The following is a 10,647-nucleotide window of genomic DNA, read 5'->3' as shown; positions in this document are numbered from 1 at the left end:
GTTGGCAGAGGAGTTAAAAAAAGGAGAGATCGCTAGAGAATATATTGAAAGGACAGAAATGCCAAAAATAACAGAGGAAATGGCCAGAGAAATAGATGTACCAATCACTCTAGAGGAAGTTGCAAAAGCATTAAAAATATTGGAATTAGGTAAATCACCAGGTCCAGATGGATTTACTTTGTCATATTATAGAATGTTCGCAGAGAAATTGGCTCCGAGATTCGTGGAAGCTTATAATTCAATACGGGAAGGGAAGCAAATTCCAACAGAAACGTTACTGGCGCATATAACAGTAATACCGAAAGAAGGAAAGGATCCCTCTCAGTGTCCCAGCTACCGACCTATTTCGTTGTTGAATGTGGACCTTAAATTGTTCACAAAAATATTAGCCATGAGATTGATAAATTTGATACCGGAACTAATACACCCAGATCAAGTGGGATTCGTCCCAGGGAGAGAAGGAAGAGAAAATACGCAACGAGTGGTGAACACAATTTACCTGGTACAAAAATTGCATAAGTCAATGGTGATAGTATCTGCGGATGCAGAAAAAGCGTTTGATCGGGTGGATTGGATATTCTTAAAAGCAGTACTACAACATATAGGCCTGGGGGAGGGGATGCTGAGATGGATCCTAAACTTATATTCAAAACCAAGTGCTAGGGTGAAAGTGAATGACAAATTATCAGAGCCAATAGAACCTTTTTTAAGGAAAATACGTGCTAATGTGGATATCAGGGGGGTAAAAATAAAAAATGAGGATCAGAAGTTGGCAGCTTATGCAGATGATTTGATCTTTTTTGTAACGTCCCCAATTACATCTCTCCCATCTTTATTAATGGAGCTACGAGAATATGGGAAAATATCTAACTTTAGAATAAACTATGGAAAATCGGAGGCAATGGGAGTAGAGATGGATTCGCCTCAGTTGCAAGCAGTGTCCACGCAATTTGATTTTAGATGGACGAATTCATATATAAGTTACTTAGGAACAAAAATGTCAAAAAATCTAAATGAACTGTTTGAACTTAATTATATCCCACTGGTAAGACAGATCAAAAGTGATCTTCAAAAATGGGACAAAGAGATTTTTACATGGTTCGGGAGAACCAATATTATTAAGATGAATGTGATGCCCAGACTGTTATACATAATTCAAACTATACCAATTAAGATCCCTACAAGTTTGTTTAAGGATCTTAGATCAAGATTTATGAAGTTCATCTGGGCTGGGAAACCAGCAAGAGTACGCCGAGATATTTTAGTACTCCCCAAAGGAAAAGGAGGGATAGGACTTCCAGATCCAATAAAATACCAGGAGGCCTCACACTTAACTAGAGTAGTGGAATGGTGTAGGCTTAAAAACGAAAAACCGTGGATACAGACAGAACAAGCAGCGACAGATATCCCATTGGAAGGATTAGTGTGGATTCCAGATACAGAAATACCAATGGGATTGAGAAAACATCCAATACTAGGGGAGACATTACGAATAACTAAAAGAGTATTCAGGAAAACATCTATTTCAAGAACTCCCAGTCCGCTCCTTCCTATCCTTGGTACCCCAGCATTTCTACCGGGAATGACAGATCCAAAGTTTAAAACAATACAAGATAGAGGTATGAGTAGAATTTGTCATTTCTCGGTAGGCAACCGGTTAATGACTAAAAAAGATATTGAAAAAGGAATGACATTAGGACTAGACCCTTTCAGAATGAGGCAATTAGAAGCCTTTATTAGATCTAAATCAAAGGTATACGTAGAAATAAGGGCATTGACTGAGTTTGAAGAGATCTGTTTGAAAGGAGAGGAACTGAGACATCTGATGTCTTATTTTTATAGTATGTTAATAGAACAGGAGACTTCACAAGATTTGCCCTTTTTACAGGCTTGGGAAAGAGATTTAGGGACTACGTTTTCCCCAGAACAAAAGGATAAGATGCTGTTGTTTAATCAAAAGGCCTCGATGGCAAGCAGATATCAAGAAGGGGGATACAAGATCCTTACTAGGTGGTATAGAACACCAAAAGTGTTACATCAAATTTACCCCCAGATATCAGAGACATGTTGGAGATGTCATGGAGCAGAAGGAACATTATTACATATATTTTGGGAATGTCCAAAAATTAGAGTGTTCTGGGAGATGGTAGCCGATACTATTGTAAGGATTACAGGAATTGACCTGGGAGATAAACCGGCAACTTTTCTGCTGCTGGACATCCCAATGGCAATAGAAAGATTCAAAAATTCTTTGCTGAGACATTTATTGATAGCAGCAAGGGCATGTATCCCGGTTCTGTGGAAAAAAAGCAACCCTCCAGCTAGAGCACAGTGGTTTCAGAGAATTGCAGAAATCCAACAAATGGAAAATTTAACAATGACAATGAGAGATCAAGACGAGAAATATCAGAAGATCTGGGCTCCATATCTAAATTATAGAGAAAGTATGATGTGAAACATTTCGAAATATGATAGAGCAGGCGGGTGGTGGTGGGGGGGGGAGTGAGGGGGGGGATTATAGTGAAAATTCAAACTTTTTTTTTTTTTTTTTTTTTCTTTCTCTTGTTTGTATATTTATCTATTTATTTCTCTGGGAGGGAAGGGTGAGGGAGGGGGGACATGGAATTGAGGTATGGATTGAAATATTATAAGACTGTTATAGCTGTTAAAGAAGTTGTAGATGTAAAACGAAATGTAATGTGAAATCTATGGAAAGAAAAGATGAAAAAATAAAGAATTTATAAAAAATAAAAGAGACAGAGGAAAAAACCCGGAACATCAAGTTTAACGCTTGAAGCTGTTCAAAGCAATGACTCAGTCCGATAAATGGTGGTGCCCTAAGCATGTGCATGTCATCTCTCTGAATCTCTCTGGGGAAGATTCGATTTCTGGGGTTTTACTTAACTTTGTCCATGTCCCTTTGGGTTCCATTAGGGTTTCTTTGAGTGCAATTATACCAGCTGATGGACTTGTCTCCTCTAATACCTCAATACGCATTTTCTTCAAGGTCACTATTGGAACTGGCAGGGTCATTGTAAAGAAATATTGTGGAGCCATTTTATATTCAGAAAATACATACTTAGCAGATTACTTGAGCTCGCAAAAGGGTCAGCTGGGTCTGATCTCTAATAAACCTTTGTTCTGCACTATGTACCAGCCAGATCCAAACTTTGGGGTTGATTTGCTAAAACTGGAGCGTGCAGAATCTGATGAAGCTGTGCATGGTGCCCAATCAGCATCTAACTTCGGTTTGTTCAATTAACCTTCGACAAAAAAAAACCTGGAAGCTGATTGGTTTCTATGCAGAGCTGCACCAGATTTTGCGCGCTCCAGTTTTGGTGGACCAACCCCTGTGTGTAATTGTAGGATGCTCTTAATCCTCAAAGGTGGCCAGGTCATTCCATCCACAGTCTGTGTTCTGTTAGGTCCGATACTCTTAAAAGGGTTGTGAGGCTTCGTTTTTGGTTTTCTAAGTGGGTTCCTTTGGGCTGGTGCATTGTTGGTTCACTTGCCTTTTCCTTCGATTTCCCTTTCGGAATGTTTTTTTTCTTTGTCTGAATTTCTCACTTCCTGTTCCTCCTCGGTAAGCTGTTCAGTAAGCTGTTCTGGCTGACTAAACACCGCTCAGATGATAGTGTGAAGTTTGCTGAGGAGAGGCGGGAGGTGAGAGATTCAGACAGAGAAGAAGGAAATTTGGAGGGGAGGTTGAGGGAAGGGGTGGGGGAGCCGGCGGTGCACTGGCTTAGAGGAGCCTGTTTAGAGGATGGAAGACGGAGCTTTACAACCCCTTTAATGACAAAAAATAAATAAACTTCAACAGTTTCATTTTAGTGGCATTGTTGAGGTTAAAAAAACAGAATTTTTAGAAAGTAGAGCTCATCAATGTGTCAGCCACCTAAACACTGTACAATGCAATATTTTCTATACTGTCTCTTGTTACTTTTTATCTACTTTAATATTAATAAACTCTTGACTTTTCTAAAAAAAAAAAAAAAAAAAAAAAAAAAAAAAAAGAAAGAAACATATTTTAAGTTCAAATTTGAAAGGTTGTATGGATTATAGATTTATGCTAAACACAGTTTGGAGGGAAAGTATTTCAAAGTATTGTAAAGCAATGTTACATTTATGAATTATGAAATTAAGGGGATTGATTATTTGGTAAAAGAAAAAGAAATCAATAAGGGTGAAATATTTTTATGGTATATGAAGCAAAAGGTTTAATAATTAAATTTTTCCCATATGGTAATAATTAATTGGTTTCCTTTCAGCTTCGCCCATCTGTGAGAAGGAAGGATTCACATTTTTTAAAAGATGCTAAAGTTTTAAGGTTATAATACATTATTAATGAGATTCTATATTTTGATATTGTTCTTGTAATATTTTGCTATATTTATTATTAACCACCTCAATACAGTGCACTTACACCCCCTTCCTGACCAGACCAATTTTCAGCTTTCAGCGCTCTCACAGTTTGAATGACAATTACTCAGTCATGCAACACTGTATCCATATGAAACATTCATCCTTTTTTCCACACAAATAGAGCTTTCTTTTAGTGGTATTTAATCACTAGTGGGTTTTTTATTTTTTGTGCTATAAATAAAATAAAACGTAAATTTTGTGAAAAAAATGCCCTTTTCTTTGTTTCTGTCATAAATTTTTGCTAATTAGTATTTTTTCTTCATAAATTTTGGCCAAAATTTATAGTGCTAAATATCTTTGGTAAAAATAACCCACATTAGTGTATATTATTTGGTCTTTGTGAAAGTTATAGAGTCTACAAACTATGGTGCCAATCACTGAAAATTGATCACATCTGATCAGGCCTTCAGTACATCAGGTGTATCTCCTTTCTTGAGACATAAACAAGTCAGGAAAGTACAAATACCCCCCCAAATTACCCCTTTTTGGAAAGTAGACATTCCAAGGTATTAAGTAAGTAGCATGGTGAGTTGTTTTAAGTTGTCATTTTTTCTCGCAATTCTTTGCAAAATGAAGATTTTTTTTATTATTATTTTATTTTTTTACAAAATTGTCATATTATCAGGTTATTTCTCACACACAGCATATGCATACAACAGATTACACCCCAAAATACATTCTGCTACTCTTCCTGAGTACGGCGATACCACATGTGCAAGACTTTTACACAGCCTGGCCACATACAGAGCACCAATATTGAAGTAGTACCTTCAGAAGTTCTACGAGCAAAAATGACACATCTCATTTCATTCCTACCTATCACACTTTTGAAGGTCCTGGAGCACCAGGACAGTGCAATTACCCACAAAATCTGCCCATTTTGGAAAAGCAAAAGCCCCAACATATATATTCTATGAGGCATGGGCTGCAAATAGGTACTCAGTTACTCTGATGGGCTGCAGATAGGTACTCGAGTACTTGAGTACTCTGATGGCCTGGTGACAGGTATTCGGGTACTCTGATGGCCTGGTGACAGGTTCTCTGATAGCCTGGTGACTGGTATTTGGGTACTCTGAAGGGCGGTGATAGGTACTCAGGTACTCATTTGGACTGTGACAGGTACTCGTGTATTTAGATGAACTGTGACAGGTACTCAGGTACTCAGATGAACTGTGACAGGTACTCGGGTACTCAGATGGACTGGGACAGGTACTCAGGTACTCAGATGGACTGGGACAGGTACTCGGGTACTCTGATGGGCTGTGACAGGTACTCGGGTACTCTGATGGACTGTGACAGGTACTCGGGTACTCTGATGGACTGTGACAGGTACTCGGGTACTCTGATGGGCTGTGACAGGTACTCAGGTACTCTGATGGGACGTGACAGGTACTCGGGTACTCTGATGGACCGTGAGAGGTACTCTTATACTCAGATGGTCTGTGACAGGTACTCGGGTACTCTGATGGACTGTGACAGGTACTCGGGTACTCTGATGGACTGTGACAGGTACTCAGGTACTCTGATGGACTATGACAGGTACGCTGATGGAATGTGAGTGACAGGTACTATGAGGGGTGGTGACAGGTCCTCTTTCTTGGGGGGGGCAATCAGTGTGATTGGTGTACACTGTAAGCGGTAACGAGATGTTACCGCAATCTCCTCCTCTCCTCACACACGATCGGTGTGTGAGGAGGAGAACCCGGTAACATCTCTTTACCGCGATTTGTTTACATTTTAGTGATCGGCTGTGAAACTATCACAGCCGATCACGTGGGTAAACAGCCGGCCAATTGCTGTTTACCAGCATCGGTGACGAGCAGTGTTCCCAGGAACACGCCGCCACCAGCGCGCACGCGCCGTGCACAGTGGGGGTGTGACCATCTGTGATCACGTGGTAAACAGCCATACTCAATGGCTGTTCATCCCCTTTGGTGGCGAGCGGTGTCTCCATGACACGCCATCACCGAAGAAACAGGGATGCACGCGTACGATCGCGCGCATTCCTTGTTTAAACAGGAGGACATCATATGACGCCCTCCGGCCACAATAGGTGCGCCGCTTGGCCGTCCAGCGGTCGGGAACTAGTTAAATACATTTTTGAGTTTTTAAACAAGAACTGAACGGACTTTCTTGGAGCTTTCCTCATTAATATGAATTATTGAAATATCAATATTATTACCGTAAAAACGAGAATCATACAGTGATTTAGAATAATGCAGTCCGCTTAGCAGATTGAAGTGTTCAAGGCAGAGGGTGCGTCCTGTAGTGAGTAGAGAGGAAGGGGAATTGTGTCACAGCTCAGTCAGAGCTCATCACAGCATCAGACAATTTTCTCCCACCCTCATTCCCTTGTTTGTTGTAGTTTGGGGGAGCCTCTTACTTTCTCACGGTGCTGGGGTATTTGTAGTGGGTTTCTCTAATAAGAAAGAAAGATACTAATAATTTTATCATTGTACTATTTTTTGTAAGCATTCTTTTCCATTTAAGCGTGTACAATAAAATACACATTTTTGATTTACGCTGACTCAGAACTAATTAAGGAAATTCGTCTCACAATCTCAGTCGGTCTCACCAGATATATATAAGAGATATATAAGACATTTGCAAATATTTTTACATTGGCTCAGCCATCCAGTCAATCATAAGTCGGAAGTTTTTTTTCAACTTCCATCCTTTGATCAGAGGGGAAAGAAGTGATGAACAGAAATTAACTTTGCAAAGATTGAAAAGAACCTAGAAGAAAATTATGATATTGATGATTGTGAAAGACCGTAGAATTTCAGATATACAGAAGTCTTGACAGATTCGAATTCGAGTTTGGCGGGAAACTGAAAAGTTTTATATTTGGTGAGTAGAAAAGTAATATGGAATTTGTAGATGTTTTAGCTGATAAAAGTACATTAGAATTTAAAGGTTTATCGAAACAGGTCTCTGATGCTGTTTTATGGAAATCAATGTATAATCAATGCTTTCAGGCAAATGCTGGCATTGAGAAGGATAGATTCTCATTAGTTAAAACAAAGAAAAAATTACGTAATGTAATGAAGCTAGTAAAAATTTATAATACAATGGTGTTGATATGCCAGAAAAACAAAGTCAAAATGTAACTGAAAATACACATGAAAATGTATTTTTTGAACCTAGCTGTTCAGGTTGTGAAACTTTTTGTACGTATATTGAGCATTTAGAGAATGCAATAGAAATTGCAGCAAAGCAGGAGAAGAAATATACTGAACAATTATTGACTGAAAAAGTTGAATTGGAACATAAAATGAATGCATTATTGCAATCGTTTAAAGAAAAAGAAAGTCAAATTGCTTTTTTGACTCAAGAAAAGACTGCACATGCTCAGTTCTTAAAAATGGAGGATCTTGAACACGGGACAAAGGCAGATGTGAGCGTTATGTCTTGTGATGAGTCAAATGTTAATATTTCCTCAGACAATGAAAGTGGGAAGTCAGTTGACTTCAATAATACTGATATTAAGCAGAAATGTAAATTTTCATCGCCATATGCTCAGAGGAAAGTTTATACAAAAAGAGCAACTCTTAAACGAGAGGGTCACATATCTAGGGTTTGTTTGTTGGCTAATAATAATAATAATGATATACAAAAGAGGTTGTATTATCCGAAAACTTTGCCAAGGCGTCATGAGGTTTACTCGGTACGCTGGTGTAGTAATTTGAAGTATAGAGGTCATAATAATCAAACTTATTTCCCTTCTAAGACCCAAAGGCAAAGATTGCAAACTGAAAATAGTCCATTAAGACAGGAAAGGTTTCATTATGTAGTATATAACATTGTGAAAACGGTTAGTAGTCCTTAAATTAACTGCAGATATGGTAAGAATTTTCTGGTTGATGTTTACTTGCTATGAATAAGGTTATTGTTATGAGTTTAAGAGATCTGGTTTTGACGTTTGGAATATTATTGAGAACTTTGATATATTTTAAATATTTTTAAGGATAATCCATTGGATTATTATTTTTTATCAATGTTTCATTGTTATGATTATTATGTTTTTATTTTTGTTTTGTTCAGGTTGAACATTGAAAGGTTTAGTTCACTTGAAAAGTAGGGTAAAAGAATAGTTTTGTATTCAGTAACTGAATACATTTTCAGCATGGTACTCAATTAGCAACTGAATGAATACATTATGTTTAAGACAGTTAGGAAAATAGATTTGTATGGAGAATTAGTAGTTCAACCTGAAATGGTCCCAATTTATGTTGTGAAGAAAATAGACACACAGATTCCTTTAATTTCAGAGGAACAAAAAGGACAAGTCGCTTTTTCCTTCTTCATCGGGTGTCACAAAATTATTTTGGTCATTAGACCATAAGTTTGTGTCATGACTAAAAGGGTTTTTGTGTTTCATATATCACAACACCTACAGGTGGGATACACTAATGATGATGCTTTAACAATTGTTTAGATGTGGATTAATCATGTTTTTCTAGTTTGGGGTATACCAGCACACCTCAGTAGTGACAGAGGATGTGTAAAATCTTAAAAATAGAACAGAGATTTCATGTATCATATCATCCACAGTCTGCAGTTATTGTTGAGAGGATGAATCGGACAATTAAATCTAGGATTGAAAAAAATGTTGTTGGACAAAGGAAATACTTGGGTTGATGTTGTTCCATTTATTCTAATGGGTGTAAGAAGCACAATTTCTGCTGCTACAAAGTATTCTCCTTTTGAGAAAGGAAAATGGTGTTTGTGTTGCCTCGTGAAGTCAAAATTGGTTGCAGATGTTATGAAAAAATGGTTTCTCTACACATTTTCAGTTGAGAAAGGAAGTTAATTCATGATAAAAAGTGTCATTGTGTATGTTTAAAATATGTCTTTTATATTACAATGTTTCTTGATTAAGAGATTATTAAGAAATAATTTGTATATATACTGATATGTAGTATTTGTTTTAAGGTAAAAAGGTTTGTGTATTTTTAAAATGTTTTTATACATATCAGATTCGTAGCTACCCTTAGGAATTTAGAATGAGTAACGCCCATTGTTTTAGAAAAGTGGGAGGGAATATGCTCATTCTGTGGCACTGTCTTGCCCAGCAGAATTTTAAGCTAGTCTTTAAGGAAAAAGGTGGGGGCTGGTGTTTTTAGGAGGAGATCTTGTTACAGGACACAGACAATTAATGAAGGACACGACACAGTCCAGAGAAATGTTCACTCTAGCACACACAAGGCACATATATAGCATGAAGAATTGTTATTAAATCCACACACATATCGGATTTAATCTTCATTGTAAGAATAATCTATTTTTGATATTCTACAATTGATATTGTTTTTTGTAACATTTTGTTATTTTGTTGTTAAACCAAAATTATCTTTTGTACAAGATAAGCGGTCTATCAAGTTGACCAGGAACAGAAAGGTTTATTTAAAATAAAATTAGATATTGTTGACACAAGTCTAAGACAGAAAGGATAAAGATGATTAAAGAATTGTTACATGTGAGGTCACACCCAGAGATGGTGAGATGCACGTCACAGGCAGAGCTAGAGTTTCAGGAGTTGGAACATGGAAAAGTAATTGGGAAGGTCCATGGACATTTTGGGATGTTCAAGGGGTACAAATATCTTCTAAGTTCAGTGAAATATGTATGTAGAAAGAAAAATGTGGGTATAACAAGTTGTATATGCCGAGATAATGATGCTGCATTCCTTTTTTCAGGAATGAATTATAAAAATCTAATCTGGAGGAATCATGGATCCCAAAAAGATGAAAAGATGTCAGCTCAACAAAAGAAAAGTTTTAAAGAGACAAAATGTATCATCATCACAGGATGCATCTTTTCCTTAGTGAAAATTTTATCTGTGGTCAAATATATCACGATTTGTTCAGGAATTAACAGGATTGAAGAATTACACAACAAAGATCACATACTATTTAGAAATAAGAGAGATGTAGACATTGATATCAATGCAGATGAACTGAAAAATAAGAACATTGAGATCATCACAAAGGACAAAAATGAGAGAGTTATTGATATAAATGCATATGATAAAAATCATAATTTTAGAGATGTTGATATTATTACAGCAGAAGATTTGTATGGATTTGTATGTGTAGGACAGGGATATGATTTCTGTTTACAATTGTATTTCATTCACAGCAATAATATTGAAATCAAAGTTAAAATAGAATCCAAAACAAATTTTGTTAAAGTGCAGGGATCTTATAGACTAAATAACAAAAC

The sequence above is a fragment of the Lithobates pipiens genome, unplaced genomic scaffold, assembly GCF_037356315.1.
Source record: "Lithobates pipiens isolate NorthernLeopardFrog02 unplaced genomic scaffold, aLitPip1_a1.2 Scaffold_19, whole genome shotgun sequence".
Lineage (NCBI taxonomy): Eukaryota > Metazoa > Chordata > Amphibia > Anura > Ranidae > Lithobates > Lithobates pipiens.
This window is presented reverse-complemented; position numbering follows the sequence as displayed.